General features: G+C 38.7%; 1 protein-coding gene and 1 pseudogene across 6 annotated transcripts in view; one reads left to right on the top strand and one right to left on the bottom strand.

Annotated features, from left to right (window-relative positions):
• Positions 1-27,959, top strand: part of LOC149246496 (protein HASTY 1-like) — a 70,519-nt gene that overhangs the window by 29,779 nt on the left and 12,781 nt on the right. Inside the window, exon 7 of one of the 6 annotated variants that reach the window (XR_016266525.1) lies at positions 11,269-11,311. The exons of the other annotated variants lie outside the window; for them this stretch is intronic. The gene's annotated coding sequence lies outside the window, so the exon portion shown is untranslated. The remainder of the gene's footprint in view (positions 1-11,268; positions 11,312-27,959) is intronic. 6 annotated transcript variants of the gene reach the window in all.
• LOC149246497 (DEAD-box ATP-dependent RNA helicase 42-like) lies at positions 570-15,539 on the bottom strand (annotated as a pseudogene).

Here is a 27,959-nt window from a genome sequence, read left to right as displayed (position 1 = left end):
TTTTCACTTAATTTAATGACTATTTAACTTAAATAATATTTAATTATTATTATGTACTTTAGGCATTTTATTTATCTAATTGTTATGAATTATATTCATAACATAGCCTCTCCCTGCGGAAGTTTTGTCCTCAAAGCTACATTGCTGGGGGTTTTCTTCATTTAGTGTCTGTCATCTCGTCATTGATTTGTCATGTAGCTTATCAGTACTATTTCCTTGTATATATATATTTACCTTTTTTTTTAAGTCTAATAATTTCTTTTTCTTTTTCTTTAACTCTATATAATTTTTTTATTTTTATAATTCTATAATATATCTATCTATCTATCTATCTATATATATATATATATATATATATATATTTATATATTAACTTCAATTTTTATATCATTATTATTTTATTATTTTTAATAACTCAAGTAATTTTTTTTTCTCTTATATATATATATAATTATAAACTATATATATTATAAGGTTATAATATATATGTTATAATTAATATGTAATTATATAATTTACATATCAATTTTTTATAACCAGATACTCACCGAATCGACGTCATTCAACGGTCACGCTACATCGTTGACCTTGATCTTGCACAAAAGCATGTACTTCAAACTAAATACTGCATGTTGATCCTCGAGAGCATTAAAAGCCTCAAATGCCTCAAAGGAGTAGCTGAAACCCATTTTATAATCCTTCTCCTCGGCATGAAGAATACCACTCTGAAGATCAATAGTCCCTTGTTGAGCAGGTGGAACGTATAAGGGGCGTAAAAGTGTCAGGAGACTCCTCAACTCTTCCTCACTCTTCTTCTGTGTGAGAAGATCAGAAAGGTTGGAAATCGCCTGCTCCTTGACCCGGATAGCTTCAGAGGATGAAGAAGGGTTTTCAGTTATCTAACGAAGGATAGAAATCGACTCTACAAGGTCAGTATCCTTAATGTCCAATGCATGACTAAGAGACTCCGTTGTTGCAACCTAGTGGCTATTAACAAATTACAGACATTGCTTTTAAAGTCAGAAATTGTAGACTCCCTATCTGTCTAGTCCTTGGCCCCATGAAGAGAAAGACATGGATAGCCATGTTTAAGCAATTCCTTGAACAGAACGTCACATTTTTCCTGTGAATGTACAAAGACTAAAATTTTTCCCTTTACATACCCCTCACCAAGAAGCTCCAAAAGTCTCAAGAATCTTTTCCCTTCGGGGCGAACCTCTATAGACTGCGCTATATCCTTGTTAACAAGACTACGTCCACCAACTTGAATTTCCACTGGCTTATTCAATACTTTGCGAGCAAGAACCTCTACCTGCTTAGGAAATGTGGCAGAGAAGAGCACAGTGTGTCTATCTGGTCTGGTATTTTGAACAATTCTAGTTATTTTAGGCCCAAAACCCATATCAAACATCCTATCAGTTTCATTGGTAGGTGACTCTGCGAAGATTTGATATCTTACCACCACTTGTACATAAGATATCAATCATTCTACCAGGTGTGCATACCATGATTTCAGTACCTTTCTTCAAATCACTAATTTGTTGTGCTACTCCTGAACCTCCATAGACAGGCATGCAATTCAATCCTAAAATCTTAGCAAATTTCTTGATATTAGAGTGAATCTGTTGAACAAGCTCTCTCGTGGGAGCCATAATCAAACCGATTAGTCCATCACTTGTAGCAAGAGGAGGCTGATCTTTAATATGCCTTGGCATAGGCAAAACAAATGCAAGAGCCTTACACGAACCTATTTTTGCTACACCGATACAGTCTCTTCCACTCATGATCACAGGAAGGGCCTGAGCTTGAATAGACATAGGCTTCTCGAAGCCTAATTTTTTGATGACTTCAAGACAATTACGAGTCAATCCAGTCTGGTTCCATGTCTTGACAGGGTTCGGTATGTCTTTTTCCCGAATCTTCAACTCAAGCTGCTTCCTGTAAAGTGCAACTTCTTCTGATGTCATCAGAGATATTTCTCTTACTTCCTGGTAAAAGACTTTCCTGAAAGGAGCATACTGCACCTTGGAGTGGTCCACAATAGATAGTTTCACAACTTTAGTTTTCTTCACTCTCTTCATGAATTCGTCATCATTTTCATCATCCACTTAATCTTCATTGAAGTCTTCATCTTCTTCGTTATCCGTATCAGAGCCCTCACCTGGTATAATTCTCCCGAGAGTGTTTTTTGAAAGTCCTCTTTCCTTTGGAGCCTACACCTTTGGCTTCATTCTCAATTTCATTACGAGGCATGGAATTTTCTGCTATGCTATTCAAATTTTCCATGTCAGATGCAACCAAAGTATTCATGAATGCATCCAAAGGATCAATTTCATCTTCAACATTGGCATCGGATTTATCAATCTTCATGGCCTCTCCATTCTGCATTTTTTCATCCTCCGAATCAACCATTACAGCATTTCCATTTTCAAAACCAGGAACATCTCCATGTGCTTTCATAACAGCCAATACATCATAATCATCAGATTCTTCACCTTCAAGGGTCCATTTTTTTCCAGCTTTAGCCTCTGGTTCACCCTTATCCTCCCCTCTCTTTTCCTTCTCACTCTCTTCCTTCATTCGTTTCAGCTCTTGCCAATCTGGTTCAAGCAGTGAATATGCATTATCGATTTTTGCACAAGTCTCCTTAAAACATGTTGTAGCTTCAACACATGATTTTTCTAAATGCGAAAATACTTATTGAATTTTATTAGAATTCTCCATGGATTCAAAACGTGAATGTAATGATATATTGTGCGGCCAACTACGTTCAAAGGCCCGCATGATTATATCGTGTGCCATGGCTCTGATACCACTGTAGCATAAAAACTATGGATGAAGCAAGAAAACCGGTAGCTTGTAGATTTTAATATAAAAATACACATGTATTTAATAATGTAATTTATTATTATATATAAAATATATAAGATGATTTGAGTGTACAATGAGGACCCTGCTTTTAAACCTCAGCAGGTGACCTTTCGTGAATGGGCATGTCTTTTAGACATGCCTTTTCACTTAATTTAATGACTATTTAACCTAAATAATATTTAATTATTTAATATTAATATTTATTTTATTTATCTAATTGTTATGAATTATATTCTTAACATAATCTTTCTTGTTAGTAAGCATAAATCCTTTGGGTTGTTTCATTTAGATCTCTTCTTCCAATTCTCCATTTAGAAAGCTTGATTTTACGTCCATTTGATACACCTTGATCTTTCTTGAACATGCATAGGCTAAAGAACATCTTGATGGTCTCCATCTCGATGACGGGTGCAAATGTCTCTTCAAAATCTATTCCCTCAACCTGTGCATACCCTTTGCAGACTTATCTTTCCTTGTTTCCGGTGACCTGTCCATGCTCATTCAACTTGTCCTTGAAAACCCATTTTTTACCAATCACATTTTTATCCTTCGGTCCTGGAACCAATTCCCGTGTTTCATTCTTTTCAATTTGATCCAATTCTTCATTCATCGCTGCTATCCAACGTTCATCATGATTGTTTTCTTCAAAGTTTGCTAGGCTTATATGTGGATAAGAGTGCAATGTGTGCTTGCTCTGGTATGTGTATCTGACGGTTTCTTCTAGTTCCTATGCCTTCATTAATGTCCCCAATGATTTGGTTTAAAGGATGGTTCTTTTGATACCATTTCTTGGGAGTCTTGGAAGGTGCTTGCTGATTATTTCGTGTCTCCTCCTTGTTGGCAGTTGTTTCTTCATTTGATTGTTCTTCCTCTAGGGCTTTCTCTTTGACCTTTTCTGGTTCTGCTTCTTTTGTCTCTTTTTCACTTGAGGATGAGCTTACTTGTTCAACCTTTGGTCCACAAACTTCACCAATGTTACATTCATGCTTTCAATTATCCGGTTGAATATCTGATTATAACATCTGTATGCTTTACCTTTGCGTGAGTATCCAAGAAAAATGGCTTCATCTACCTTAGAGTCAAATTTTCTAGTCTTTTGGTCTTCCCTTTCAGTGTAGCATTTGTTGATTTGGGGTAGCATCGGATGTGCTCTAGACACGAAATTTGGTGGAGAGGTTGGGGCACATGATATTTCCAATACCCAAAAAGGGTTTGGGTAGATTCTAAACAGATAAAAAATAATTAATATTTTTAATGGAGTCCCTAAGTCTAAACTTAGGGAAAATAAAATATTAATGTGTATTAATATGAATCTGTGTTAGAGTGGTCCAAAAGACATGGATCAAGCCAGATGTAATCTTAGCCGTTGATTAGGGACTTAATCTCGGTCGTTGAGATGTCAACAGGAAAAGTATAAGAAGAGGCTTGAGGGTCACTTGGAGAGTACACCAAAGTGATCAATCATTCTATTCTCTAGAGCAGGGTTTGCTAAGAGAGGTAGAATCAGTGATCAGGAGAGCAGCTCAGGGGCATTGAGTACAGAGAAACAAAGAAGACAGAGAGTGTGCCGGCAGAGCAGTGCAACAGCCAAGGAGAGTGACGCAGAGCCAGCAAGGGCTCACGCAGAGGTAGCCAAGTGTTGTGCAGAGCACCAGAGTGGCTAGCGTAGCTGACGCAGAGGCCTAGAAAGCTGACACAAGGTCTCCTGGGGCTTACGCAAGCCAAGAAAGGTTGACGCATGGCCAACGTGAGACAGAGAGGGGCTGACGTAGTCCAGATTGGGCAGATGTTGGGGTTGCAGAGCAGTTTTGTGTTGAGGCGCTGCCGGAAGAATTTTTTGGGGTTTCAGCCAGGAGATTTCTCTCGAACTGTGAGGTATAGCTGCTAAGGAAATTCTCTATTGGGTAGGCCAGTTTTGGCACCCATATTGTACTCAGATATTGCTTAATAAGAAAACCCTCAGATAGCTCAACTGGTTTTCCCGCATTGGGCTTTTTTGGGGACATTGGTCCAAAAAATAATGGTGTCATGTGGTGTGTTTGTTCTTGTTTCTTTTAGTTGCTAATTTGTAATATGTTGAGCATGCACTGGTGTTTATTTTCAATATTTACATTGTAAATAACTTGTTAAAGAATAAATAACAAGTAGGTAGGAATAAATCAGAAAAAATGCATGAAGGGTTTCTAACCAAGGAAAATTAGAAACTTCAACATGGTATCAGAGCGTGATTGCAGATCACAGGAGGACTAAAAGACATCAGCCGAGCGGAGCAATAGCAGAAGAAAACAACTGTCCCTAGGTGACAGACACTGTTTCTAGCAGCACAGAAGCCAAGAAGTGTGACACAGAGCCACGCAGAAAAAGTCGGGAGCTGTGTAGAGCCTCAGAGAGGCCAGCATTGTTGACGCAGAGGGCCAGAGGGCTTACGCAGGGCATCCCATGGCTGATGCAGACCCATCTAGGGTAACACAGAGCAGTGTTGCACGAAGCGCCCCCCCCCCCCCCCGGTTCCAAGCCCCGAAGCGTGTCCCGTACAGAAGCGCCTAGGAAGCTTGGCCGGAAGCGCGCTTCCGAAATTTTTAGACGCTTCCTGGAAATTTGGAAGCGCTGGCGCTTCCGAAGCGCCGAGGCGCGCTTCGTACGGCGCTTCCCAGACGCTTCCGTACGCTTCCAGAAAAGCTTCCGGAAAAGCATTTAGAAAATCGTTTTTTTTCAATTTTTTTTTAATTTTAGGTGAGTTTGCTTGTTGGGGGTGGGTCCACCTTGGGTTAGGGTGACAAATGAAAGCAAAAAAAAATATAAATATAGCAGATGCTCCCTCATGGTAATGTTAAATTCTTAAAGTAAAAGTGACATTCTCCTTTATTTTTCATTTTCATCCTTTTACTTAAATTTTTAACATTACCATGAAATGACTCAGAATGTTTGAGAGTGGTTCCAGCCTCATTGGACTTCATATGGAGAAAATAGAATTTCATATCCTATTCAAAATTCAACAGACTTAACAGTTTTCAGGTATTCAGGATCAATGGGATTGTGGCATTTCATTAGATTATATCAAGTATGAAGGTATGCGATTAGCATTTAATCAAGAGCACCAAGCCCTATATGTACCCTGGTGTTGGTGGTGTTAATTGTTGAACTCCTTTGTCACGCGGCACGCCCTTAGCAAAAAATTACCTTTCAATCAAGTCAAAATCATCGATCAAACATGTAAGCTTTTTCTACCATATTTTAAGTCTTGAATTAGGTAGTTTGATCAAAATTGGGCAATGTTGACTAATATCCCTAGACAATCGAGGTAGAGGCAAAGGCTAGACAAGAGGAGAAGAATCTAGATTCTAGATCATTAATGTACAATGGATGTTATATCTATCTTGATTTATGCAAAAATATGCATGTTTTCATGTCTTCTACAATTCATTTGGTATTTGGGATGTTTGTTTTGAGTATAAATGCAAAAAAATATAAAATATATATATAGCAGACGCTTCCGCGAACGCTTCGCTTCCTAGATTTTTGAAACATGACGCTTCGGCGTCCCCGCTTCCAAAAAACGCTTCTGCTTCGCTCCCGCTTCGTGCAACATTGGGTTGTGATGCATATGCTCTAGTGCCTAAACATCAGCGAACTAAATTAGATCCAAAGTCAAAAAGGTATATCTTTGTTGGATATGGTGATGGAACAAAGGGATATAGATTGTGGGATCCTACTACCCGCAAGATCATCATCAACAAAGATGTAAAGTTTAATGAATCCTCTCTTGTACAGTTAGATGTAGATGATAGATTGAAACAGGATGATGTATCTGATTTTCAGCATATTCAGTTTGAAAGCACTTTTAATGATAGTCATGATGACCATAGTTCAGATGCTAGTCATGAACAGGTTTCAGAATCAGATCATGAACAAGGTTCAGATGTAGATCATGAACAGGTCTCAGATGTTGATCATGAAGAAGTTCCTACAGATGGTAGTCAGCCAATTGTGGAAGCACCAGAAACATCCTTAAGGAGGTCTACAAGAACCAAACGCCCTCCTAAAAGGTATGATGATTATGTTACTTCAGTTGCATTTACCGCTAATGACGATGAACCTCTGTGCTATCAGGAAGCTATAGAAGGTTCGAAAAGTGACAAGTGGAAAGAAGCTATGAAGGAAGAGATGATGGCATTACACAAGAATGGCACATGGGATTTGGTTGAACTTCCGAAAGACAGGAAAACTGTGGGATGTAAATGGGTTTTCAAGTTGAAACGGGGTGTGAATGATACTGAGGACAGGTACAAAGCGAGGCTGGTCGCAAAAGGTTTTTCTTCGAAAGTAGGCATTGACTTTCATGAGATTTTTTCACCAGTTGTTAAAATAGTTTCAATTAGAATTGTGTTAGCATTAGTCGCTTTGCTTGATTTAGAATTGCAGCAACTAGATGTTAAGACTACATTTTTACATGGAGACTTAGATGAGGAAATTTATATGGAACAACTGGAAGGGTTTGTTCAGCATTGCAATAAGAAATTTGTCTGCAGGCTCAAGAAATCATTGTATGGCCTGAAGCAGTCGCCTCAGCAATGGTACAAGAAGTTTGATTCTTTCATGTTGAGTCAGAAATATAAAAGAAGTGAATATGATCATTGTGTTTATTTTAAGCAATTAAATGATGGCATGTTCATTATCTTAGTGTTATATGTTGACGATATGCTTTTAGCAAGCGAAAACATAGTGGAGATCAACAGGTTAAAGGCTCAGATGGCAAGGACGTTCGATATGAAAGATCTGGGAGCAACAAGACAGATTTTGGGCATGGAGATTTTCAGAAACAGGAGCAATGGTAAGCTGTGGCTATCACAACAGAAGTATATTGAGAAAATACTCTTGAGGTTTGGTATGAACAATGTGAAGCCTGTGTCAGTCCCTTTAGCTTCCCATTTTAAGCTTTCTTCCAGTTTATGTCCTAATACAGATGAAGAAAAGGAATATATGTCTCGAATTCCATATGCCAATGTAGTAGGATGTTTGATGTATGCGATGGTTTGTACTCGACCAGATATTTCACATGCAGTTGGGGTTGTCAGCAGGTATATGGCAAATCCAGGAAAAGAACACTGGTCAGCAGTGAAATGGGTGCTTCGGTATTTGAGAGGCACAAGTGGTTATTGTATCACTTATAATAAAAGTAGTGAATTTGTTTGTGGTTATGTTGATTCTGATTTTGCAGGTGATTTGGATAAGAGAAGGTCAACTTCAGGGTATGTCTTTACTCTTGCAGGTGGAGCTATTAGCTGGATGTCAAAGCTACAGAATATTGTTGCTTTATCCACTACTGAAGCAGAATACATATCTGCTTCACATGCTTGCAAAGAAGCGGTTTGGTTGAAAGGTTTGATTGGTGAGTTTGGGATGTTACAGGACAACATCAAGTTATTTCGTGATAGTCAAAGTGCAATTCACTTGGCTAAGAATCCAGCCTATCATAGTAAATCAAAGCATATACCAATCAAGTACCATTTTGTAAGACAGGTTATCACTGAAAGGGGTGTTTCTCTTGAAAAGGTGCATACGAAGGAAAACTGTGCAGACATGTTCACGAAACCAGTTTTGTTAGAGAAGCTACGTTGGTGTTTGGATTCTCTTGGCTTGCAGAAAAGATAAAAATAATAAATGAAAAAGGCATCAGGCTAGTTGTTGTCAAGGTGGAGATTGTTGGGATTTTCTGTTTTATTAAATTTGGGAAAAATCTCATGTTTGTGACAACAATAGGATTAGTTGCTATATTAGCTCCAGTATTTTTTGAGGAGTTAGTGCATCCTATATTTGTTGTGAGGGAATTTATGATTCAGTTTTATGCTCCAGCTATATAGAAATGTAATCCCGTAGAGGATTGTAAGAGTGTGTAGAGAAAATAGAGAAAATAGGGGAGAGCTGAGAGCATGTGTGAATTATTAAATTTGTTGTAATCTCCTTTGAATAATAAGATTGCCGATGCCTCTGTTCTGGTGGACGTAGCCCAGATTGGTTGGGTGAACCACGTTAAATCTCTGTGTTATGGTTTTATGAGTTTTTTGTTTGTGCTGTATATGTTTCTATTATTTCAGCTGCACTTTGTTTAATCTAACAAAATAAGTGCTATAATTAATAATATTTCTCAGTTGATTGGAAAAACAATATTCTATGGTACGAGCGAAGAATTTATCTGGGTTTAAATTCCAAATTTAAAGCCAAGATTCTCAAAGAGTCGCATGATTCACTGTCAGCCAGACATGTAAGATTCCTTAGAACCTACTATAATGCACGTCAGTCATTCTTTTGAAAGGGAATGAGTAGTGATATGAAAAAATATGTAGCAAAATGTGATCAATGTCGGCAAAATAAAAGTGAGAACATTAGGACCCCAAGGTTGCTCCACCCCTTAAATATCCCAAACCAAAAATGGGAAGAAATATCAATGGATTTTATTGAAGGATTACCCATGTCAAACAGGAAAGATAAAATTCTTGTAGTAGTAGACAGACTCACAAAGTATGCACACTTCATAGGAATGAAGAAATCAGATTCAGCAAAAGAGATCGCCGAGATATTTTGCAAGAATGTCTACAAATTACATGGATTCCCTAAAGTCATTTTTAGTGATAGAGATCCCAAATTTAAAGGGAATTTTTGGAAGGAGTTTTTCAAACATATTGGAACATACCTCAACATGAGTTCTGCATATCATCCTCAAACAGACGGTCAAACAAAAACTGTCAATAAGTGCTTAGAAGCTTACCTTCGTTGTTATGCAGCAAACAAGCAAAATAAGTGGACTCAGTGGTTATATCTCACTGAATGGTGGTACATTTCAACTTATCACACTTCCGCAAAGATGACCCCATTTCAAGCTTTGTACGAATATGAACCTCCCAAATGGAAGGATTTAGCCATTTCCGAGACAAAAGTTTCACCAGTAAAAGAGCAATTAGAAGAAACCCAAAAATGTTTTTCAAACATTAAAAGAAAATCTAAGTATTGCAAGAAACCGCATGAAGCAGCAGGCCAACCAACACAGAACAAGAGAGAATTTGAAGTTGGAGAATGGGTATTTGTTAAACTTCAGCCTTACAAGCAATTATCCCTTAAACAAAAAGGGAAAAACAAATTGGCGCCAAAGTTTTATGGACCATATCAGATTAACAAAAAGATCAGCCAAGTAGCATACAGCGTAAGCCTTCCAAACAAAAGTCGAGTTCACAATGTTTTCCATGTATCTTGTCTTAAAAAGGAATTGGGCAGACACCAATCAGCACAGAGAATGCTTCCGATATTAGATGATGAAGGCAAGTTCATCTTAGAACCAGAGGGAATTGTTATCACAAGTTGCGATCTCAAGTAAGTAAAGAATACCTTATCAAGTGGAAGAATATACCAGAAGAAGAAGCCTCATGGGAGACAGAAGCTTTTTGCCAAAAATACCCGTCACTGCGTATGCTTTGAGAACAAAGCATATTTTCAAGAGGAAGGCAATGTTATGTAATTAATTAACATGTAATTGGGGCAAGATCAAAGATCATGCCCCTTCCCGTACAAGTGCCCAAGGGCTTATTTAATACAGGGCCCTGCATGTGAAAAAAAAAACTATTCAATTATATATATATATATATATATATTCATCTTTTTTTTTAGTATATACGCTCCAGGCCAAATTGCATTTGCAGCAGTCCTTTCGGCCCTACACTTGTTGGTAACACATAAAAGACCCGACAGCACAGAAAATCCTTAATTATTATGAAGTTTTTTTGGTCTAGAATTCGTAGGAATCGTAAGTATACATGTGTCTGTCAAGGAGTAATTAAGCTGACCTTTGTGCACTAAACTGAGCAAGTCCTAGACACATACTTGTGGCATGTGGTTTAAGCGTCAAAGCAGTTACAGTAGAAAGATTTGGTATACATACACTAGATTGAGTTGGGAAATATAATCTGATGTTGGGTATCAGAAGTTCAAGTCTTGGCATCAAAATCATTTGTTTAGGAGTGCTCAATCTCCAGAGGTTAGTCGTTGATCACTTCTGGTCAATAATACACACTTTTGAGGTGTGTGTTATCTTTCTAAGAAACCCTAACCAGTGAGTTACAGCTGATGTTAAGAAGTATTTATTCTTGATGTGAAGTTTTCCCCTAAGCACATCATAAGTCAGTTTATGAAAAGCACACTCTTGTCACATCAAATTATCATTTTTGAGCAATGGATTTGCAAAAGGAGTTGCCAGCAGTAAGGATTTATGATAGCAACAGGTAGTATCAAGAGTAGTCTCATTATCTTGCAGCAAAATATTGTCAGATTGTCATATACAACAATAAAGGCCTTCATCATGATATTGCAGTAAGAGTATTGACTCTTCATTATTGTTATTGGTTGCAGCAAGGACAGTCTCATCATTCTTTGCATTCACTGTATCAAAAAGGTACATTTGTTCAGACACTTCATTGTCATTATTATTTTACAGCAGAAAGAGTCACTTGGTCATCAGTTTGAATCTTGCAGTAAGTGTTTCGTCATTTGTGTAAGGGATTCATTTGCAGTAAGAGTAAAGGTGTCATTGTCAGTAAAGGTTTCGTTGAATATCTTGTAAGTGGGTCATACTTGTGGTCTATGGTTTAAGCGTGAAAGCAGATACAGTGGAAAGATTCAGTCTCCATACACTAGATTGATTTGGGAAATATAATCTGAAGTTGGGTGTCATTGAAGTTCAAGTCTTAGCATCAAAATCATTTGTTTAGCAGTGCTCAATCTCCAGAGGTTAGAAATTGATCACTTGTGGTCAATAATACACAATTTTGAGGTATGTGTGATCTTTCTACGAAACCCTAACCAGTAAGTTACAGCTGATGTTAAGAAGTATTTATTCTTGATGTGAAGTTTTCCCCTAAGCACATTGTAAGTCAGTTTATGAAAAGCACACTCTTGTCACATCAAATTATCATTTTTGAGCAAGGGATTTGTAAAAGGAGTTGCCAGCAGTAAGGTTTTATGATAGTTGTTGAGATATCAGTGTTGTCATCGATGGCCATATGGATTGAATATATATATACAGAATAGAAGCAGTGGACCAAAGGAGCAAGAGGAGGAAAGCCATCAGAAGCATCGCAAGCCATCGGAAAGTCATCAGAAGCCATCGGAAAGCCATCGGAAGCCCGTCAGAAAGCCATCGGGAGCCAGAGGAAAGCCACTGAAAGTCAAGAGTAGTAGCGAGTCAGCCACAAGCTAAGGAGGAGCAGATCCAAGGGAAGCAGCCAAAGAGAAGCCATCGGAAGTCAAGACCAAATCCAAGCCAAGAAGCAGATACATGAGAAGACCGCATATGCCTAAGAGAAAGAGATAAAGGGAAGAACAGTGATAATGGAGGAACATTGGAGAAATCATATCGGCGCCTTTTATGTGTTACCACTCAAAAACCCCGATCTCCGATTTGAATGGGACCTTTGATATCTAAACTGCCGATATGCGGACCCGATTAATTTATCACAAGACACAACCAAACACTCTGAGTTTAGAATAATCACAAGGGTGACCTTTCCATACCTCTTGAGGAATCTTGCAACCTGTCGCCGTGGATGGTGATCGATTTATCACATAACAAGCTGTAGCCACCGCTTCTATCCACAATTCCTTCTGAAAACTGGCGTTACTCAACATACTCCTTGCTCTCTCTAAAAGAGTCCTATTCATGCATTCAGCAACTCCATTTTGTTGAGGAGTATACACAGTGGTCTTATGTCTCTCGATCCCTGCATCTTTGCAATAGTTTTCAAACTCCTTGGAAGTAAACTCACCACCATTGTCAGTTCTTAAACATTTTATAGTTCTACCGGTGATGTTTTCTACCAATGCTCTAAACTGTTTGAAAACTGTAAACACATCAGACTTCTTCTTTAACATGTAGACCCACACTTTCCTAGAGAAATCATCAATAAATGATACAAAATATGACGAGCCACCATATGAAGTTGTAGGGGTTGGACCCCAAACATCTGAATGGATATAATCAAGTATTCCTTTACTAGTATGTTTGCCTGTTTTAAACTTTTGCTTACTTTGTTTTCCAAACAGACAATGTTTACAGAAATCTAACTTTCCAGACTTTAGATTAGGAAGTAACTTGCGATCAGCCAAAATTTTTAACCCTCTTTCGCTCATATGGCCCAACGTTTGATGCCATAAGCGAATGGAACTACTGTTATGTTCAGACACCGTAGACACATGATCTGACCCTGTTCTTCCTTCTAACTGAAATAGATTTCCTACCTTCTCAGCTTTCATTACTAGTAAAATACCTTTGTAAATTTCATTACTCCACCTTGAATTACAGTTTTATATCCATTCGTGTCAAGTGCTCCTAGTGAAATTAGATTTTTCCTTAAATCTGGTACATGTCTTACATCAGTTAACATTTTGGTTGTCCCATCAAACATTTGCAGCTGTATATTCCCTATACCCACAATATTACATGTGACACCATTACCCATGTACACGACTCCATCATTAATTGATCTATACGTCGTAAACAATTCTCTATGAATACACATGTGGTTTGATGCACCAGAATCTAACAGTCAATGTTGATCATGATTTGACAAATTAATTGATAACACTTCATCACCCATACCTGAACCAGATGTCGAACCTGTATCTGTCATGTTTGCTTCTTGCTTCGCTGTCGAAGAGTCTTCTTTGGATGCTTGCTGTCTCTTCCAACAGTCCTTCTTCAAATGTCCCGATTTGCCACAAAACCAGCACTTTACCTTACTCTTCTTCCCTTTCGATTTTGATCGTGAGTCGCTGTGCTTACCAGAGCGTCTTTCTCTCGAACGACCTCTAGCCATCATTGCTTCTGATGTAGAGGTGTCGGCATTTGACCTCTTCCTTGTCTCTTCGGACAACAAAGCTTCCTTCATACGCAGACTGTACAATTGTCGCTTTAGAAGAATCATATTGGTCAAGGATTTTGTCATGTACAGCTTCTCCAGCTTTGTCCACAAACCAGTAGCAGTTTTCTCTGACACGATGTTAAACAAAACATCATCCGCCAAACACAGTTGAATACCGCTCAGAGCTCTTCCATCCAATTCATTCCATTCATCATCTGTCATGGGGTAAGGTTGTTTGGCTCTTCCCAACAGCGCCTTCGCCACGCCTTGTTGCACAAGCAGATCGTGCATCTTCACTTTCCAAATCTCGAAGTTATTTTTGCCATTAAACTTCTCGATCTCAAAATGAGCACTTTGAGTTTTTGCCATGTTGTATCAAAACAAACAATCTCCAATTCCGAATTAAAAAATGCCTCTGTCGTACTGTGTAATCCCAATTTTAAAAGAAAACACCAAAAAATTGCAACTTTACCAGAGGAAAAATCTGCCGAGCGCTCCTTGACAGCGAAAAAACTGCGCCTAAAACACATCCACTGCCTGGCGCTCCGCTGACAGCCGATCAACCGCGCCAGAGAAAAATCTGTATGAGTGTCGCAAAATTGGCGCGCTTAATCCCTTCGATTCCGCGCCAATCGAAATAGTGAATCTCTGGCGCGAGTATCAGACTCGGATCCGCGCCAATTGGCGCGTCTGTTCAAAAATAAAACGCGCCAACCCGTTCACTGCAAAATTGGCGCGACTGTCTCTGCTAAAACCGCGCCAATCGCTGAAACTCCACCTTTAGCCGATCTCTCACACGCACCAGCTCCACAACCAGAGACTTGTAGGTTATGGGCCCTCCACGCTCTGCTACGCCGCTCTGATACCACTTGTTAGATTAAACAAAGCGCAGCTGAAATAATAGAAACATACACAGCACAAACAAAAAACTCATAAAACCATAACACGGAGATTTAACGTGGTTCACCCAACCAATCTGGGCTACGTCCACCAGAACAGAGGCATCGACAATCTTATTATTCAAAGGAGATTACAACAAATCCAATAATTCACACATGCTCTCAGCTCCCCTATTTTCTCTATTTTCTCTACACACTCTTACAATCCTCTACGGGATTGCATTTCTATATAGCTGGAGCATAAAACTGAATCATAAATTCCCTCACAACAAATATAGGATGCATTAACTCCTCAAAAAATACTAGAGCTAATATAGCAACTAATCCTATTGTTGTCACATACATGAGATTTTTCCCAAATTTAATAAAACAGAAAATCTCAACATATTTCAGTATCTTTAGCATATTCACTTCGAATCTCATTAAGCTAATCAGGAACAACAAATGAAACTACAAGTAATGATGGTTCTTCGTCTTTCCTCGACAGAGCATCAACTACTACATTATCTTTCCTTTTTTAATGTAATATATCCATGTCGAAGGCAATGATTTTTTCAATCCATTTTTGTTGTTCTTTAGATAGAGTTTTCTGTTGGAGATGTTGAAGACTATTATGATTTGTTCGTATTAAGAACTTACTTCCAAAGAGATATTGTCTCCATTTGGCTAATGCGTTGATAATAGCAAGCTTTTCCTTGTTGTAGGTAGACTTGAGACGTTCTTTCTTATTGAGCTTCCCGCTCTCAAACACGATTGGGTGTCCATCCTGCATTAGTATTGCTCCTAAGCCAAAACCTGAAGCATCACACTCAATTACAAATGGTTTTGAGAAGCCTGGTGTTGCCAATACAAGGGCATTAGACATAACTTCCTTCAAGTCTTCAAAACACTTTCCTGCTTCATCATTCCATTGAAATGAGTTCTTCTTTAGAAGGTTCGTTAGGGGTGTGGTTACATGGGTACAATTTTTAATCAATCTTCGATAATACCCGATCAATCCTAAGAATCCTCTTAGCTTGGAGATATTAATTGGTTTGGGCCATTCCAATTTCCATTATAGCCTTGATTGTATTAGGATCTACTTTTACTCCTTCCTTGGATATTATATGTCCGAGATATTCTACTTCTTCCTTCACAAAAGTGCATTTGGACTTCTTGGCATAGAACTGATGTTTTTCTAATAAAGTAAGAACTTGTTCCACATGTTGTAAGTGCTCCTTCCATGTTTTACTATAAATTAGAATGTCATCAAAGAATACTAACACAAATATGGATGAAATAGCTCGTTCATACTAGCTTGGAATGTTGTTGGTGCATTGGTTAAACCAAAAGGCATTACTTTCAACTCGTATTGACCTTCATGTGTTCAGAATGCAGTTTTTGCTATGCCTCCCAACCTTATTCTGATCTAGTAATACCTTACCTTAAGTCCAATTTTGAGAAGTACTTAGCACCATGTAGTTCATCAAACGTTTCATCAATAAAAGGAATTGGGAACTTGTTTTAATTGTTATTTCGTTTAGTCCTCGATAATCGATGCATAATCTAAATGATCCATCTTTCTTTTGAACTAGTACAACTGGAGTAGCATATAGACTCTTACTTTTTGTGATGATGCCACACTTTAAAAGATCTTGGACTAATCTCTCAATTTCAGTTTTTTGATGATGTGGATATCGATACGGTTTGATGTCGATGGGATTTGATCCTGCTTTGACTTCTATTGTATGCTCAATTTCTCTTTTAGGAGGCATCTTCATTGGAAGGTCTTAGAAGACTTTTTCGTGCTTTTGAATTAGATCTTAGACTTTTGGTGCTTCTTCATTGACTAGATTCGAAGTTAACATTTCTAATTGATGACACTGTACACAAGTTGATGCTCCCTTCCGAATCATTTTCATCATTTGGGATGATGATACAACTTGATTCTCAGGTGGTTGGAATCCATATAACTTGTACTTCAGCCCTTCCCATTTAAATCTTATAAATTGCTTTTGATGGTTGGCAGAATAAGTGCGTAGGGTTTGCAACCATTGGATACCTAAGACCACAACCACTCCTCCTAATGGCATAGTGTAGAACAAAGATTTTAGATTATAGTATTGGATTAAAGTTTCCCATTGGTTGCACATCGAGAGAAGAACCATGCTCAAGATTCTTCCAAAGGAAGAGGTGGTCGAAGAGGAAGAGGAAGAAGAAATTTCAAAGGAAGGGGGGGTAGACACTCTCAAGGAGAAAAATCTGATATTCATTGTATACGTTGCAATAGAGATGGATCACATGATGCATCCACTTGCAAGTTGCCTTGGGACATAATTAAGTAGGAAAGAAATTAACCCAAAGGTAAAATCAATGACAAAGAGAAAGGTAAAGCACCTGAATCCGCTCACTATGTTGTGGCACATTGTAATATTGGAGTAAATGAAGACTTGTTTAATGCTTCACTTGCTTTTTGGAAAAATGATTGGTTGCTTGATTTAGGAGCAACTTGCCACATGAATTTTAGAAGAGAGGTTTTTGAAGAATTTATTGATAGTGTTGATGGAGCAATATACTTTGCAGACAAATCAAAAATCAAGTCATTAGGGCTTGGCACAATGAGGCTCAAATTGCCTGGTCTTCCAGACTTTCTTTTGCATGATGTCCTTAGTCCACATCTGCCAGCAAGGACAATCCATTCATATGTTTGATGGCAAGGTTGAGGTGAGAAAAGCATCAGATCATTCACTTGTCATGACAGGGATAGAAGAAGAAAGACTTCTCACGCTGCAAGGTACCTCTACTCGTGCACAAAATTTCTCATACAGTTCTCATTATGACAAAGGTATATTTCCATCAAGTCTATTATGGCATGCTAGATTTGGACACTTGAACTATGACAACCTTCGCTTGTTGACGAAAAATGGTGTTACTGGTTCGCCTATGATTCCTAGGAAACTTAAGCAATGTGATGCTTTTATTCTAGGAAAGCATACGAAACAGTGTTTTCATGATTCACATTCCAGAGCACATAGAAAACTTGAACTCATTCATTCAGATTTATGCGGTCCAATGTCCGTCCCTTCTGCCAATGGAAATAAATATATGAAGGCATTTATTGATGATTACACCAGAATGTGTTGGGTTTATTTATTGAAGAACAAATCTGATGCTTTTCAAGCATTCAAGAAATTTCATACATGGATTGAAAATGATGCATAATCTCATATTGGTTCTATTCGCACTGATAATGGAAAAGAATACACTTCAAATGAATTTGAAAACTATCTCCGCCAGCATGGGATCAAACATCAAACAACTGTGCCTTATAATCCCCAACAGAATGGAGTAGCTGAAAGAATGAATAGGACAATCTTAAATATGGTACGTTCCATGATGTTTTTCAAGAATGTAAAATTGATGTTTTGGGCTGATGCAGTTCTATGTGATGTATATGTAAAGAATAGATGTCTATCTAATGCTATTAGAAACAAGACTCCTTATGAAATGTGGTATGGCCACATTCCTTCGGTAAAGCATCTCAGGGTCTTTGGTTCCACCTATTATGCCTTGATACCAAAGGTACATAGAAACAAATTTGGTGCAAGGAGTCATAAGTGTATCTTTTTGGGGTATTCAAATACCTCCAAAGCATACCGTCTCTATGGTGAAGTTAATAAAAATTTTGTTGTATCTAGAGATGTAATCTTTCTTGAATCTTCCAAAGCTGACATTGTTGTTGAGGGGCAACTTGTCACTTGGATAGATTCGGTCATGCAAAATCATTTCAAGAATTCGATAATTAGATAACACATCTTGAAGGAGGGATTCCTATACTGGATCAATCTGTGGAATCTTCTTCTGAAACACTCTCTCCTCCACATTAAACTCCAACCACTGATGATACTCTGAGTGATGTGATTGACATAATTGGGAGACTCAATCTTGATTCAGTCCCAACTCAATCAACTGAGTAGCCTGGACAATCTCAGAAAGGTCCCCCAAAGTGGCTGACAAAGACACTTGAAAGTGTTCATCCTGATGAGGTTGGAAAGACAGGAACAAGAAATTCAACTAGACAAAATGGAGGTGATGTAGATGATTTCGATTCACCTGTTGATATGGATGTTTCTTATGATTGTGAACTAAATTTTTCTATAGATTTTGAAACAACTTCCTTCAAAGAAGCTGCTTCTCATGATGAATGGAAAGAAGCGATGCAAAAGGAGTATGATGCCTTGATAAAGAATGGCACTTGGAAGCTGGTTGATCCTCCATTGGGAACCAAACCAATTGGCTGCAAGTGGGTCTACAAGAATAGGTATAAAGATGATGACTCACTTGACAAGCACAAAGCCAGGCTTGTGGCAAAAGATTTTGCACAAAAGGAAGGGGTTGATTATGATGAAACATTTTCCCTCACAACAAAATGGGCTACCATCTGGACACTTTTTGCCCTAGCAGCTCAAAATGGTTGGAAAGTCCATCAAATTGATGTAAAAACTGCTTTCTTGAATGGAGATATGAAAGATAATGTTTTTATGTCCCAGCCTGAAGGATTTGCTGTGAAAGGACATGAACATAAAGTATGCAAATTTGTCAAATCCTTGTATTGCGTCAAGCAAGCACCGCGAGTTTGGTATGAAAAGTTAACTGAGCATCTTCTGAAATTCAACTTCAAACATTATGATCTTGATGATTCATAATGAGGACAACTGGGTGCCTAATCCGGCTCACCCGACAAAGAAAATACACATCAACAATACCTCTATATCCGGAAACAAGTATTAAGAAAACCTGTCCCACGAAACCCTCTCCGGCACAACTGAAGCTCGGCGCTGGCCCTTCTGGCCTCTGCGTCAGCCCCAGGACTCTTTGCGTCTCTCCGACACAACTAAAGCTCAGTGCTGGCCATTCTGGCCTCTGTGTCAGCCCTAGGACTTTATGCGTCAGCCCTCTGAAGCGTTGCGCAACCTCTGGGAGCCTTTGCGTCACTCCCTCTGCCCTCTGCGTGGATGACGCAGTCTCTATGGGCTCTGCGGTGCCTCTGTTGGGTTCTATGTAGCCTGGACTGACTGCTGCTCTAGCTCTCTCCGCTTCTGTGCTGGTCTCACAGTATTGTCCCTACCTCTCTGTCTTGTACTCACTGCCCCTTGTTGTTGATCATTGTGTTATCACTTAAGAAGCAATTACTAAATTGTTCACATCAGTTTGATTGTGAAGGTTAGGTGTTAGTCCAAGTTCAGTTTTTCCATGTTAAATGTAGTGTCTAAGTCTTAGGAGTCTTGGTGGTATGGTTAAATAAAGGTCAATAATCCGTTCTCATTCATCACTGGTCCCACAACCTGCATAGATTCCCTGTATCAAGTTTGTTTTAAGGTTCTTATGTGTTACAAAGCAGTTTAGGTGTTTTCGTAGCGCGAAATCCAGTCTAGGTGTTTTCGTAGCGCAAAACCCAGAACTTACACTGGCTGCGCTACGAAATCGGGGATTCGTGCGGATCCGTAGCAAATCTTTCTCAGTTGTCATATCTATCAAAATCCGTTATGTTTGCATCATCAGTTGTCAGCTTATACACTTCGCCTATCATGTCCAACTGCTTATCCTCATCATTAGAGTCGTTAGGTACCTTGGTACGCTCAGGTTGCAAGTTTCAAGAAGAGCCAAGTATTCACAGTCATAATTATGATTGCGTTCATTGCATGAGGAACGAGTCGGCAAGCGTTCAATTTGAATTCCTTGAACATCAAGCGAGGCAGTATTCAAGCAAGGCAACTATCAAGCGAAGCAGTGATCGAAGATTGAGACAGTGCCAGCCTTTCAAATTTTCATTCCGCTGGAGTTTCATGGAGGGGGCTACAGAAAGAAAGGATCACAGGTTAGGCAAATGTCTGAGGAATGAACTTGAGGGCTTAGATATCCTCCTAAAGAACGATGAAGTCGAACAAGCCTTCAAACAGGTTGGCTGTTGGAGGTTTTGCGAAAAACTTCAAGGAGGCCATATGCAAGTCACCAAGGAATTTGCCTTGAATTTCACAGGATTGAATTCGAAAGTTGGGGTGCTTGAATTACCCATCTCTCCAGAGGTCATATCTGCAGTTACTGAAATCCCAAGGGGAGAGGAAAGATGGTTTAAAAATTTCAAATTTGATATGACCCCCTGCAAAGAATTTCTGAAGCCGGAGTTCATTGATTCAGATTTAAATAAGTCTGTGCCCAGGAATTTTGTCAAGGACTCATATGCCAATTTACTTACCTGCATACAGAGGTACTTTACCTGCGAGGGGAGGTATCATAAGGTGTATTCATATCACTTCAAGCTTCTACTGCATTTCACAGGAAAGATATCTCTTGATTTACCTTTCTACTTGTTTCGTAGCCTAGGCAAAATGTGTGACAAGGTTCAGCTAAAGAAGGAAGCCTGTGAGACCTCATTGTTTCACCACGACTTAGTCAAGTTGATCGTTTTACATGAGCTCCAGAGAGTAGACAGGGATTGGTCCACATTCATGTTTATGTCTGGCTTCAAAAATGAAACTGGCCTCAATCCTCAGGCTGTAAAAAATTCTCCACCGGCAGCTAATGATCGTGCAGAAACAAGATCCAGGAGATTTGTAAAAGTGAAGGCTAGGAAGCAGGTAAAGGAACCCACCAGACCACTGATAATCCAAGACACACCCCAATAGTCCCAGAAAGAGAAAACTCAGATCAAAGAGGGTGTACATGAATCATCTACAGGTGAAGTAGTCCAGAGAAGAATAACCAGGAGCCAGTTAGCTAAAGAAAAAGGCAAGACCGTGGTTACTGAGGAAAGCCTAGTTTCAAAGGGAAGTCTAAATGACTTACTGCAAGCTATTGATATTGAAGAATCTCTCGCCCACGGGGCTTTGGATTGATGGTGAATGGGTGCATTGTTAAAGCATTCCTTGCGATAGCTCACTGGTTCAAATCCCCGGTGGGTACTTAGGTTAGTCTAATAGATAAAAAAAAATATTGAAGAATCTCCCCTGGTTTGAGCAGATTTGATAAAATCAGGTAAAGACAAGACCAAAAAGATCAAAGCCTCGAAAAAGCTCAAGTTTGATGATCAGGTTGCTAAATTTGTCTTTAAGCCAAGGAGACCCGTGACGAGGCATTCAAAGCAGATACAAGAGGCGCTGCTAGAAGCAAGTGAAATAGAGGAGACAATAAAATCTCATGAAGGACCGGTAGCTCCATTAGAAACATCATCTCAGCTGCACAAAAGGGACACAGGTAAGGTAGTTATCCCTCAAGAGGAATATAGTGTTGATGAGTTAAAAAAAGAAGTTGAAATTAGAAAACCTGGAAATTGCTAAACTAAAGAAAGCCTCAAGGAAACATGCAATCAAGGAAGCTCATTTTAACAAAATGGAGGCTCTATGGGAAGACAAAACAATTCAAATACCCGAGGTGGTCGACTGTCATGCTCAATACTACACCTGGTCAGTTCCCGCAATAAAGGAAGCAAAATTCATCAGAAGAGTTAATATGAGACTGAGAGCTGGGATCAGAGTTATGAAGAGGCAAATTGAGGATTTGAAGATACAGCTAAGCCAGCGGGAAAGATTTCCTTAAGGAAATCACACAACAAGTAAGGTTATATCCCAAATTTTGATGATTTACCTTGTTGCAGTTTTTCTTGAAGAATGATGCATCTCCATTCAGTTTTGAATAGCTTCAGGGCAGTTGAAAAGGACATTTCAATATAAAGAGGCTCAAGACAGTCAAATTTTGGTATTAAAACTGTGTTTTGTGATTACACAGCAGTTTCGTAGCGCGCTACGAAACTGCTGTAGGTGATGCATAATGCACAGCAGTTTCGTAGCGCGCTACGAAACTGCTGTAGCTGCATAATTAAACTCAGTCGACCAATTTTGAGTAATCAAGGGGAAATTTTTTTGAAAGGGGATTTCAGAAAAGGATCATTTACAATGTGCAAGCAACCAACAAGGGTAAAACAAGCGGAGGAAAAGATATATGAACTCTAAGCTTTTTGTTATACAAATGATCACCGCTAGTATTGTCCATGACATTTCAAACAGCTTCGAAGAGGTTTTGTCTTCACACAGGTATATGGGAAAGGTCTACAGCACATGAAGAACATGGCACTCCAATATATTTTTGTGTAATCAAAGAAGAAAAGCATGGATAATTGATTCCGAATATCCTTGAGGAGACCAAAAGCAGAAAAACAGGGGCAGTTTCCTACTTTCCAGGAGCAGTAAAGAGATGAGACATTAAGAGCCATCAAGGAGTTCTAAACATCCATCAGAGAACGAGTTTTGATTGTAATAAATGCTATTACCAACATGATGTGGAATTAGATTCCTAATTGTCTTAGGTCTCTAAAAACTTCTAGTTAGTAGTTTGTTGCATTTAATAGTTAGTTCAAGTTTGAGTAGGTGTCATAGCAAGCAAAATTTGAGTTCCCCTCATGCTGGAGGAGGAATCTCAAGAATTCTATATATAGGAGAGAGAGCAATGTACCAGGAGTTGGAAAATTATTGAGAAAAGCTCTCATATTGTGCTTTTTGTAAAGACTTTGTTTTCTAGTAATACAGTATTGGCCTTGCTTTTCAGGAATCAAAAGGAAATCGATATTCTGAATGTCTTGTGTTGTCTTTTTCCTATTATCTACAGTGTTATGAATGTTTGATTACTTTGAAATCACTTACAGTGCTCTAATTTCCTTCATACATTTGTAAACTGTGTTGGTCCTCTATGTGTTTGGTGTGTTTACATATGTTGGATTCTGAATGCCCTGACTTCTATGCAAAGCTAACCTTACTGTCAATATTGAAGCATATCTGACTCCATAAGCCCAATGGATACTTTTTAATTGTGTTTCGACCTCTTATACTTGTTCATTTTGTTTCATAGAGTTAGCCATCTTATTCATTATCCAAATCTTTAATCTTGTGAGAGAGCCCTCTTAGGTGGGGGAGGCTAAGCCTCGGCCTAAAGTAGGTTTGAAATAGTTACTTAAAGTCTACCTGATCACAGCAGCCTTTCAGGGTCCGATTTTGAGATAACACATTGATTCAACTTTGCTTAGAAACCCAGCTCTAGCAAAATGAATGACTGATCACTCTGGTGTATTTTCCAACTGACTCTCAAGCCTCTTATTATATTTTTCTCGTTAGTCCATCAACGACCGAGATTAAATCTCTAATCAATGGCTAAAATTAGATTTGGCTTGATCCATGACTTTTGGATCCTTCTAACCTAGTTTTATATTAATACCCATTAATATTTTATTTTTCCTAAGTTTAAACTTAGGAACTCCATTAAAAATATTAATTATTTTCATATCTTCCAAACTGGGTACAATCTGTCCAAACCGTTTCTGGGTCTTGGAGATCTCATGTGTCTCAGCCTCTCCACCAATTTTCATGGCTAGAGCACATCCGTTGCTACCCCAAATCAACATGTGGGTATGTGGGAGCTAGTAGCAAAGGATTTAGGAGCATTTTTGAGGTGATTTAAGAAACCGGTAAGTGCATTTTGCTTCCATCTTTTTTCCATTCTTGCTACAACAATTTGCCTGTCCATATTGTTTGCATGCTAGTGCATTTTTTTCTTTATTTTTTTACAGCATTCATGGCTCGATCAAGGGAAACAGGGAAGGGGCAAACAAAGGGGAAGTATGTCTCCATTGGTGAGGCCCCACCTATTCCAATTTCATTAGGGACTGCAAGTGCTCTCTCTGTTGGAGGTAGGGCTGCAACAACAACTACAAATGTTGAGGGCGGATTGAATTTAGAAAGACAACAAGCTCAAGAAAGTAAATATCCCTTGTGGAAGTGTCACAAGAGATCAAGGGTCGGGCAACAAGTTAAAGGGAGGAGGCAATGTTGTTTGGACATGAAGCTATTGCAACAATCAATTCAAGAGCACTTATTTCCATGTGAAATCACATTTGTTGGGCTTACCAGGTTGTGGGATTGGAGCATGTGCAAATGTGTCTGTAGCTAAGAGGAAAGAAACTAAAAAATAGGTCAATGTTGGTGTGGCAAGGGTGACTTCATCATCTAAAAAAATAAGAATGAGGATCCCCTTCCATTCTTGAGGAAAAGAAACAACAAATTTCCATTTGAGAGTTTTGGTGGGGATATAGGTCAAGCAACACAAAGAAAAGTAGTGGCACTTGGTCCAGTGGACAAGATATTTTAGAAAGAGAGATGGGAAGAGCTTGATATCACCATTGGCTTCTTTTTATATCTGAACTTCATATCATTTAATGTTGCACAATTACCTTTATTTATTGAGATGTGTCGAGCTCTAACTCAAGGGGCTCCATCAAGGTATGTGCCTCTTTGGTTAGAGAAGTTTAGAACCACATTGTTGACTAAGGAAAAGAAAGAGGTGGATAAAATGCTTGAGTCTATTAAATCAACATGGCCAACATTTGTGGTTAGTATTGTTTTTGATGGATAGATAGATTCAACACGCTACCCACTCATCAACTTCATGGTGTCTTCCTTGAATGGACCAATTTTCTTGAAATTAGTGGATGCACAATATATGGGTGAGTTGTTCATTAAAGTTATTGAAGATGTAGGTGTTGATTCTTGTGTGCAAATCATTATAGACAATGCACCTGTTTACAAAGCCGCTAGCATGATTGTGGAAACTAAATATCCACAAGTATTTTGGACACCTTGCATTGTCCATTCCCTGAATTTAGCACTTAAAATTATTGCTTCTGATGTGCCTTGGATTGGAAGTATTATTGATGTTGCACGACATATCCACAGCTTTGTACAAAATCATACTAATGCCTTGACAATCTACAAGGAGTGCACCCATCTATCATTGTTGAAGATTGCAGATACATGGTTTGCCTCTGCATTCATTATGCTAAAGAGGTTGAGGGATGTCAAGACCGCTCCTCAGGCCATGGTTATTTCAGAGTTTTGGTATTTTTGGAGAAAGACAAATCAAGTAGCCTAAAAAAGAGTTAAGGACACAGTGTTAGATGATGCTTGGTAGAAGAGGGTAGATCTCACTATTAAGATATAGACCAACCCATCATAGGAAAGGTTTATGAGGGATGGGATTCCATGATTGAGTCCTTGAGGACCATTATTTTACAGAGTGAGTGCCTTGAGTATGAGACATCATTGGAGGCCTTCTTCACCCCCATACAGGATATTCTTGTCAACATGTGGGACAAGAATTGCACACCTTTTCATTGTTTGGCTCACTCATTGAATCCAAAATACTATAGTGATGAGTGGCTGAATGGTGTACCTTCCCGCAAATTCCTCCTCACATGGATGGTGAAATTTCACAAGGGCGGAAGGATGTATTGAGGAAGATATTTCAGGATAGAGCATCTCTTGATGAGGTGGAGGATGCCTTTGCAGATTTTTCCACTGCCACTAGGCGATTTGTATGCTATGATTTGATTAGAGACGAGGGGACTAAGAAGCCCTATTCTTGGTAGGCAACTCATGGGGCAACATGCCCTCCTTTGTAATAGTTAGCCATGAGACTCCTCTCTCAGGTTACTTCATCCTCTTGTTGCAAGAGGAATTGGAGCACATATGGGAATTTGTAGTGTGAAGAAGAGTAGGCTTGAGCAGTGTAGGGCAGAGACAATGGTGTATGTGCACACCATTCTTTGTCTTATTTACAGGTAGAGGGAGGTGTGGTTGAAGGGAAAGACATGTGGGATGTGTTTCCTGATGATATGTGTTTGGACAACAGTGTTGAGTTGGCATTGACCAACTTGGATCTTAATGACTCAGTGCTAGAGCTTGTCAATTTTGATGATGGTGATACTCTTGAGGGGTCATCGTCCAAACCAACATATCCAAAGATCACATTGGATACAGAGGAGGAGGATGCAGAGGAGAGCAATGGTGACCATGAAAGTGATGTTGATTTTGGTGATGATCACTGATGAGCTACCTGTTGTCACTCAAATTGTACATAAGAATTGATAATGCTCAGGGCAAGGTCTGTCACTCTGATCTCAACCCTCCTTTTTTAAGGTGTCTCCCTACAACAGGCTAAGGGGGGTAGTCCCTAAGAATAAGATGATGGGTTCGGGAGACAAAACTAAATGGCCTAGCAACTTGGCTAAGGATGATTGGCAAGTTTAATTATTTTAAGCACCAATTGATTAAATATATGGAATTTTTTAATTAAAGACTAATGCCTTAGGAGTCAAATGACTTACACAATATGAATTAAAATCCAAACCACCAATGAACAATCACTGCTAGGATGAGAAACTATCTACCGATGAACAATTACTACTAGGATGAGAAACTATCCTATATGAGATGCAACACTAAAACTAAGTGAGATGCAAGATCTTGGTTACTTTTAGTTAAATGCCTATTCTAGATGAAAACCCACAATCTAGCCATCTTGAAGCAAGTCTCACAAGAAGGTTGTAGAAAGAAGCCGACAAGAAGCAGGCTAGGGCCTCATTAACGATACCTCCCATCAGGTTTTAACGACCTAGGTGCCTCTCTTCCTACAAGGGATATCTACAAGAGAACTGCGAGGTCACCCATTTTAACCTTAGTGCAAGGATCAAGGGCCACAAGCCAAGAGAGGGGTTGTCCTATTTTTCTATCAACCAAGCCTATGCTTGGAGGTGAATTTATTAATGCACAACTAATCCTAGAATGCTATGCAAGATATGAGTGAATCCTTCAATGAAATTAATTAAATTAAGTAGTCCAACAAGACAAGTTATCGTAGATATTCAGTATGAGAGCAACTTAGATGAAGCACTTAACAAGTGGATTAACAACTATCTCAAATGAAGCAAGATAGGAAAAAGAAATTACAACTAGCCAAAGATGGATTGGTCTTACTATCACTTATGATCACTTAAAGAACAAGATTAGCTAATAATTCCAAGCGATTAACAATGCTTCAGGATATGATGCCCAATTCAAAATAAAGTGAAAAGATCTTCCAAAGGAACAAATTTTGAATTAATCCAATAACCAAATGCTCATCAATGATATTCAGTAATTTAGTAAATGACAAGATATGCTATGAGCTCAATGACATCCACCACAATGATTATCCAAGACAATATTTCCAATGGTTAGCCAATTAATACCAATGTCAGATATCATTTAAGCACTACAAAATCAGAAATCAGCGAAGTGATCATTTCAATAGAGATCGCTAACACTGATTTTTATGATGAGATTACTACTTTGAGAATAAACCACTCTTATACAAGCAAACACTTTACTATTAACTTAGGAGCACTTAGATATAAGCTCTTATGAGTGTTAAGCTTTAGAAAAAT

This window comes from Pinus tabuliformis, chromosome 7, assembly GCF_031772625.1.
Source record: "Pinus tabuliformis cultivar Carrire ecotype Pingquan chromosome 7, CPIR1, whole genome shotgun sequence".
Taxonomy (NCBI): Eukaryota; Viridiplantae; Streptophyta; class Pinopsida; order Pinales; family Pinaceae; genus Pinus; species Pinus tabuliformis.
Note: the sequence above shows the minus strand (reverse complement) of the source record. Positions and strands in the feature narration are given on the sequence as shown.